Below are 8,299 nucleotides of genomic sequence, written 5' to 3' on the forward strand. Positions count from 1 at the left end.
TTAAAAAAAAAAAAAAAAAAAAAAGACACACACACACACACAAAACTTGACATTCTGATTCACTAGGTCTGGAATGGGGCCTAAGGATCTGCATTTTCAAAAATCTCTCCAGATGTTTCTAACGTGCAGGCAGGTTTGGGGCTGTACTCTAGAGTACTGGTGTTTTTTAACAATGACCTTGAGGTAGCAAGCCAAGAAGAGAAAAACAATGTTTTATTGACTGTGTTGATTCATTCTTGTTCACTCAGCTGAGACTTGCAGCACTGGTTCTATGCATGTCGTCACTTTGCTTGATGAAATTCTTAAGATATCAGATGATCAATAAAAATTAAATGAACTCTTCCTCTAGGGTTTTTTCGCCCTCATTATTATTGGCAACATGTGTGGTAGAACTAGCCCGCATGCAGGCAACCTTAAGCTAATACATAACACTTTGTGTTCAGAAAAAGCACACTAGGCCTCTTAAAATGCATCATGAAATAAAACATACATATTTTACTGGTAGGAAGTAAAAACGCCAATTTGTACAAAAATGAAACACTACATGAGAAAATTATATGCTATACCCCAGCTACCTCTGTCTTACAAAAGTCACCAAAACCTCCCACAACTCTGACTTTTCGCCTGCCAGTCCTTCTGTTTGGAAATTTCTTTTTCACTTTCTTGGTCCAAGACACCACTCCTTATCCTTTAAAAACTCTTAGAAGAAAATATAGATGTAAGTCTTTGTGACCTGGGATTAGGAAACGGTTTCTTAGATACGACACCTAAAGCACAAGCAACCAAAGAAAAAAATAGATACATGGGACACAAAATTAAGATCTTTCGTGCTTAAAGGACACTATCAAGAAAGTGAAAAGAGAGCCCACAGAATGAGAGAAACATTTGCTAATCATATATCTGATAAGGATCTAATAATCAGAATATAGAAAGAATTATTACAACTCAACCATTTAAAGACAAATAGCCCAATTAAAAAATTGGCAGAGGATCCGAATAGACATTTCTCCAAAGAAGATAAAAATGGCCAATAAGCACACAAAAAGCTCAACTTCCCATTCCTAGTGGGAAATGCAAACCACACTGAGATGTCACTTACGCCCAGTAGGACGCCTATAATCAAAAAGATGGACAGTAACCAGTGTTGACAATATTATGGAGAAATTGGAACCCTCATACACTGCTTTTAAGAATATAAAATGAGGGCCGGCCCGTGGCTTGGCGGTTAAGTGCACACGCTCCACTACTGGCGGCCCGGGTTCGGATCCCGGGCGTGCACCAACGCACCGCTTGTCCGGCCATGCTGAGGCCGCATCCCACATACAGCAAGTAGAAGGATATGCAGCTATGACATACAGGTATCTACTGGGGCTTTGGGGGAAAAGAAAGAAGGAGGATTGGCAATAGATGTTAGCTCAGAGCCGGTCTTCCTCAGCAAAAAGAGGAGGATTAGCATGGATGTTAGCTCAGGGCTGATCTTCCTCACAAAAAAAAAAAAAAAGAATATAAAATGAGGTAGCCACTTGAGAAAATAGTCTGGCAGTCCTCAAAAACTTGAACATAAAGTTAGCATATGACCCAGGAAATCCAGTCATAGGTATCTCTTGTTTCCAAGAGAATTGGAAACAAATGTGCACACAAAAATTTGCACGAGTGTTTATAGCAACATTATTCAGAATAGCAAACAAGTGCAAACAACCCAAATGTCCATCGGTTGATGAAAGAATTTTACAAAATGGATAAACAAACGTAAACCCATACAATGGAATATTATTCAGCCATAAAAAGCCACTGAAACATGCTACACCATAGATAAACTTGAAATCATTATGCTAAGTGAAAGAAGCCAGACACAAAAGGACACACTATGTGATTTCATTGTTGATTTGCAACCTCCAGAGCTTCCCAGTGAAATCTGAAACCAGCCCCAGTACACAGAGGGCAAGGAGAGACAGAAGGAAGAGGCAGACCACTCCAGGTTGGTAGGTGGCAGCTTTAGTAAGCAAGGGAAGTTACTTACAAAGCTTGACTTGAGCGGGCTCAGGTCGAGTAGATCTCCACACCTGCCCGCCAGAATCTTTAAAGTTTCTACAGAGGCCTTAGCTAGATTCAGTCACGCATACCGTCCAGATGATCTCAACAACACATTACTCTCTCAAGGCTGTGTCCTCAGGGCAGCTTCTAGTGGGAAGAAGGCAAGCAGAATGCACATTCCAAGGACAGGGGAGGCATTGAGGAGCCTCCGATTGCCTGGGTACGGCTCTGGGGTCAACCTGCGGTCACGTCCTCTCCATGACCTCCTCCAATATCTATTTATATGAAATGTGCAGGATAGGTAAATCCATGGAGACAGAAAGTAGTCTAGCAGTTGCCAGCGTTTGAGGGGAGTGGGGAATGGAGAGTGACTGCTAATGGGTATAGAGTTTCTTTTGGGGATGAAGAAAATGCTCTGGAATTAAACAGCAGTGGCAGTTGCACAACAATTTTAATATACTAAAAAATACTGATTTATACACTTTAAAACAGTGGATTTTATGGTATATTAACTATATTTTAGTTAAAAAAATAAAATAAAAATTATTTGTGTCCACAATATTTTTCAGGCATGGTCACAGGGAAATCCTGTAATCCAACCTTACTATTCTTTGTGTATCTTGTGAAAATGTGGAACTGTGGTTATTCACATACGATTTTTTTTGAAACCATATGAGACAGTGCTTCTACAGGTAGTTGGAGAGGTGGTGGAGTTTCCCTTCAGGGAGACAAAGCCTGGGACAGAAAACCAGAATCTGTGAGGCACATTAGGGATGGAAGGAGATGAGACGTCTGTTTCTCCAAGTGTCTTGCTGTTGCTGTCTTCGTCTGGTACTTCACGAAGTCTAGGCAAGTTTGAAGGCACTCTCAGAAGGCATGGAAGAGAGAGCTACTGCTAACCCACTGAGGAGGTCTGGGAGCCAGGTGGAGTGGCACCTGGTAGCTAGGCAGGAAAGCAGCCCTTTCAGGGATACAGTGAGAATGAGCCAGGATCCAGGTACATCAGACAGCCAGAATTTTGTATTGCATATTACTTTCTATGTTGAATCTCTTGTTTCATCTTTCCCTGACCTAAAGCAAAGACTTCACTAAACATTAAACCATGGTCTTCTCAGCTATTCAAAAAGGTATTAAGGGAATGCCCACACTTTCCAGAAAGCGGAAAGGGAAATCAGCAGCCCCCTGAAGTCAGTATCATGGAGAGAAATTCCCCAAAAGGGACAAGGATCAGCTATGGAGTTGCCCTTTCTTGTGAGGAGATTCTCCCATCATTACAAAAACTGGAGATTCAGGCTGTTGTTCTACTAAAGTTGCCAGTGGGTTTCCCTAGAATCTATCAAAAAGAGAAGCCTGAGAGTCTCAAGATAAACGCTAATCTCAAAAAGTGAAAATTTCCCTTGGAAAAAATATCCTCTATCCCTCTTGATTTCATCTTCCCACCCCATACATATTTTTAAAAACATGACGTATTTAAGTTCTGGTCATTTTGTTATTGTTGAAATCAAGTTTAAATTATAGTCGTCTCTCCCTACCCCCATCAGAATGTAGCTCACCGTCCTGTGTCACTTCCTTCATGGCACTTATCAATATCTGGATGGATCTTTCCCATTGATTGGTTTACCACTTCCCCCCTCTAGAATGCAAGCTCACTGAGACGGGACTTTGTCTTCTTCATTTTGTATCTGCCATACTAGCACATAGTAGGCACTCAATAAATAGTTATGGAATAATTTATATTTTTAGGGTGACCCTGACCTAAGTAATATGTGCAGTCCTACAAATCAGCAAGATCTGTTCGTTGTGTTGTGCAGATCACTTTTGTACCACTTTGTTGCTGGTCGAGTGTTATACAATGTAAACTATTTTTGTCTACTGTTCAGTCATTACTACTGTTGCTAAGGAATAAGTTTGAATGGATCTACAACACTCTCTCATCCTCTTGTTATGAATGGCAAACGTCTGAGGCAGCATATTAATAGAAGTGTCATCTCCCCGAAAAAGCCTCCTCTGATTTCCTTTAGGTAGGTAGACATAGACTTTTTCTATCTTCAGTGTCCCTTGTATAAGATCTCATTTTGGCAATAAGTATATTGTATTGTCAGTAGCTGTGTGCTCTTTTTGCCACAAACTGCGACTTAAGTTTCAGGTGTACGGCATTATAATTCAACATCTGTGTATACCAAATGCTGCAGCAGCAGCATTGGATCTCTATAATAGCCTCTAGTTCAATGATCATGGGAAACATAGGAAATCCTAGAATGTGTTCTGAGTAAAACAGCATGAAATTCTGCGTAAATGATGTGGTGATCATCTATTTGCTACACAAGTAACATAAGTGAATTATTTTAATATATCTCCTAGGAAGATGCTTCTTTTTTTTTTTTATAATTTTATTTATTTATTTTTTCCCCCAAAGCCCCAGTAGATAGTTGTATGTCATAGCTGCACATCCTTCTAGTTGCTGTATGTGGGACACCGCCTCGGCATGGCCGGAGAAGCGGTGTGTCGGTGCGGGCCCAGGGTTCCGAGCCCGGGCTGCCAGCAGCGGAGCACGCGCACTTAACAGCTAAGCCACGGGGCCGGCCCGGAAGACACTTCTTATACAGTATAATGAACAGCACTTTGGATCAAAAAATGTCATTTCATCTCATGTTAATCACCAAATTTTCTCCCAATAAAAAACATCTCAGGGCCGGCCTGGTGGCGCAAGCAGTTAAGTGCGCACTCCACTGCCGAGGCCTGGGGTTGGCTGGTTTGGATCTGGGGCACGTACCGTACCAACGCACAGCTTGTTAAGCCATGCTGTGGCAGGGCCCCTATAAAGTAGAGGAAGGTGAGCACAGATGTTAGCGCAGGGCCAGTCTTTCTCAGCAAAAAAAAAAGGAGGAGGATTGGCATCAGATGTTAGCTCAAGGCTGGTCTTCCTCACAAAAAAAAAAAAAAAAAAAATCTCAGTCACTGCTTGCCACAATATCTAAACGAGCTTAAGGAGGAAGAAGCAAGAACAGCGAGAGTGAGACAGCAAGAGAGACAGAATAGGAGCATGAATTCATTCTAGACGTCTTTGTCACATGTGAAACATATTAGAATGGAAATCCACAGAAGCATATTAAATGGAAATTCAGAAGAAAAAGGAAAAAATTCTACAAGGAAAGTTGAAATGAGAGCACACGCCTTCCACAAGCACACCACTAACCATCTGCTTTGCTTTAGAGTATGTCAACATCCCTTTAGGACTTTTCTCCCTCAAAATCAAATGAACGCCAGCATTGGAAAATAGAAAAGATTATGGTGCTTGGGAAAGAGGAGGGCACCAAATCAACATCACCTGTTGTCAAAGAAGTCATTTGAAAAGTAATCAGATATGAAGCCAAATGAATGGAAAAGCTGTGATATTGATTAAATTTGATTGCAATTTAATGTACATTATTGAGGAGATAGAGTTTTGGACTTACAAAATGTTATGTTGCAGCATCAATCTAGTGTGGAAGATTAAACAACTCTGTGTGTGTGTGTGTGTGTGTGTGTGTGTGTGTGTGATAGAGAGAAGGCAGAGACTGTGCGAGCAAGCAAAACTCTTGTAGCTGAACTCTGTCACCAAATGTAAAATTAGTTGCCCTAAGTTTTACTCCTGGCTAACTCCAACAGAAAGAAGTTGTAACAGCTCCCTCCAAGAAACACAAGCTCTCTCCAAATAACATATTTCTCAGCATCTCTACTTAGCATTTATCTTATATGTTTCTTTTGAGGAATTCAAGATATAATTAGCAATGACTGGAAACTTACAGAATTATCAAAAGATCTTGCACTTTTGTTTTTAGTACATTTTAAGCCAGGCTTTTTGTTTTCTTAAAATCCTATTATTATTTTATATTCTTGTTACAAAAATAATCCATGTGTCTGTGTCTGCTTGGGCTGCCATAACAAAACTACGGACTGAGAGGTTTAAACAACAGAAATTTATTTGCTCACAGTTCTAGAGGCTGGAAAGTCCAAGACCAAGTTTCCAGTATGGTTCAGCTTCTGGTGAGAGCTCTCTTCCTGGCTTGCAGACAACCACCTTCTCACTGTGTCCTCACAGGGCAGAAAGAGAGAGAACAAGCTCCCTGGTGTCTCTTCTTATAGAAAGAATCCTATCAGGTCAGAGCTCCACCCTTATGCCCTCACTTAACCTTAATTACTTCCTTAGAGGCCCCATCTCCATAAATATAGCCACTTTGGGAGTTAGGGCTTCAACATAAGAATTTGGGGGGGGATGCAAACATTCAGTCCATAACACTGTGTTCATAGAAGAAATTTAGAAAGTCCCTATAAGCAAAAAGACAAAAAAGTTTAACCATAATCCCAGCACCCAGTGATACCCACTATCAACATTCTGGTATATTTATGTTCAGGTTTCTTTTTAACCTATATACATATAAAAATATTTTTGATAGTATTACGTTGAAGGTAATATTTTCCAAATGCTTATTTCATTTAATAATATTAAGAGATTTTAACAAAGGAAATAGTAGAGACATGGCCTAAGGGGAAGAGGCCAATGGAAGGAAACCAGTAGCCACTACACAGATTTTAGCATATCATGTACACTCCAAGCTGAAATCATGAGGTTTCTTAGAAACCTCACCAATAGCTGAAATTGCCTTCCCTGGTACTCTGTCCATCTGCTCAAGGGTAAACCACCCTCTTTGATGGCTTTTAGCCACTCATTCTACCTGAGTAAGGAAAAGGTTTTGTCCCACAGACCACCTGTGATTCTAATTTTTGACAAAAATGCAAAAGCAATTTAATGGAAAAAGGATAACTAGATTAGTCAGGGTTCATCCAGAGAAGTAGAACCAGTATATCTACCTATCTATCCCTATCTGTCTGTCTATCTATCTATCTATCTGTCATCTATCTAACCATCTATGTAGGGCTTTATTATAAGGATTGGTCCTATGCAATTTTGGGGGCTGAATAAGCAAGCCCCAGGCAGATTGCAAGGGAAGATCACATGCAACCCAGAATCCCATGAGCATGAATGGGAACCCTGCAAGGATGGACTTAAAGCTAGTTTCCATTCTTGTTGCGTCTGACGTTGGTGGTAAGAGTGTCCTGCAAAAACTGGAGCCCTTCATCACGGAGCTCAGCACACACACCTGGCCTAGGAGTCAGAGAAACTTAGGAGCCAGGAGGAAGGGACAGCATTTGCAGGCTTGGCTGTTGCTTCACACCAACAAGGTAAATCAGCAGATCAGCAACACAAGGTGATTGTGAGGGTCCCAGAATGCAGAAAGATTCTGCAGTTTTCTTTTCCCTCTGTATTCTGGAGTCCCTGAATCTCCTGTGGAGGGCCTTAGTCCCTCTTTAAAAGGCTTCCAATTAATTAAGTCAAGTCCACCTAAGATAGTCTCCCTTTTGATTAACTCAAAATTAACTATCAGGAACTTTAATTACCTCTGCAAAATCTTTTCATAGCTGCACCTAGATTAGTCTTTGATTTAACAACTAGAATGTGGTCTGTATATGCTCATGCTTTGTACAAAAATTTACCCAAAATGAGTCATAGATCTAAAAGCAGAATGGAAAGCTATAAAACTTTTAGAAGAAAATGTAGGAGAATATCCTTTAACTTAGGGTTAGTCAAAGAGATCTTCCATGACACTAAAAGCACAGTTTATAAAAGAAAAAATTGATAAATCGGACTTCATCAAAATTACAAACCTGTGTGCTTCAAAGATCCTATTAAGATAATGGAAAAAAGCTACAGACTGGGAGAAAATATTTACAAATCATATATCTGACAAAGGACTTGTATCCAGAATATATGACTAATTCTCAAAACCCAAAAGTACAAAAACAAACAACTCAATTTAAACATTGGCTAAAAAGCTGAGCAGACACTTTACTAAGGAAGATATAAGAATACACACTAAACAGATGTTCAAAATCATTAGCCATTAGGGAAATGCAAATTAAAACTGTGACAAGACACCACAACACATTTACTAGAATGCCTAAATTTTAAAAAATACTGACAACGTCAAATGCTGACAAGAAAACAGAGCAACTGGAACTCTCATACAACGCTGTTAGGAAAGCAAAATAGTACAACCACTCAGGAAAACATTTTGGCAATTTCTTATAAAGTAAAACATACTCCTAACTTATGTCCCACCAATCGCACCCTTGGGTTTTTACCCTAGAGTAATGAAAACTTACTGTATTGGTTTGCTAGAATTGCCATAACAAAATACAACAGACTGGATGGCTTAAACAACAG

The sequence above is a fragment of the Diceros bicornis genome, chromosome 12 (genome assembly GCF_020826845.1).
Source record: "Diceros bicornis minor isolate mBicDic1 chromosome 12, mDicBic1.mat.cur, whole genome shotgun sequence".
Taxonomy (NCBI): Eukaryota; Metazoa; Chordata; class Mammalia; order Perissodactyla; family Rhinocerotidae; genus Diceros; species Diceros bicornis.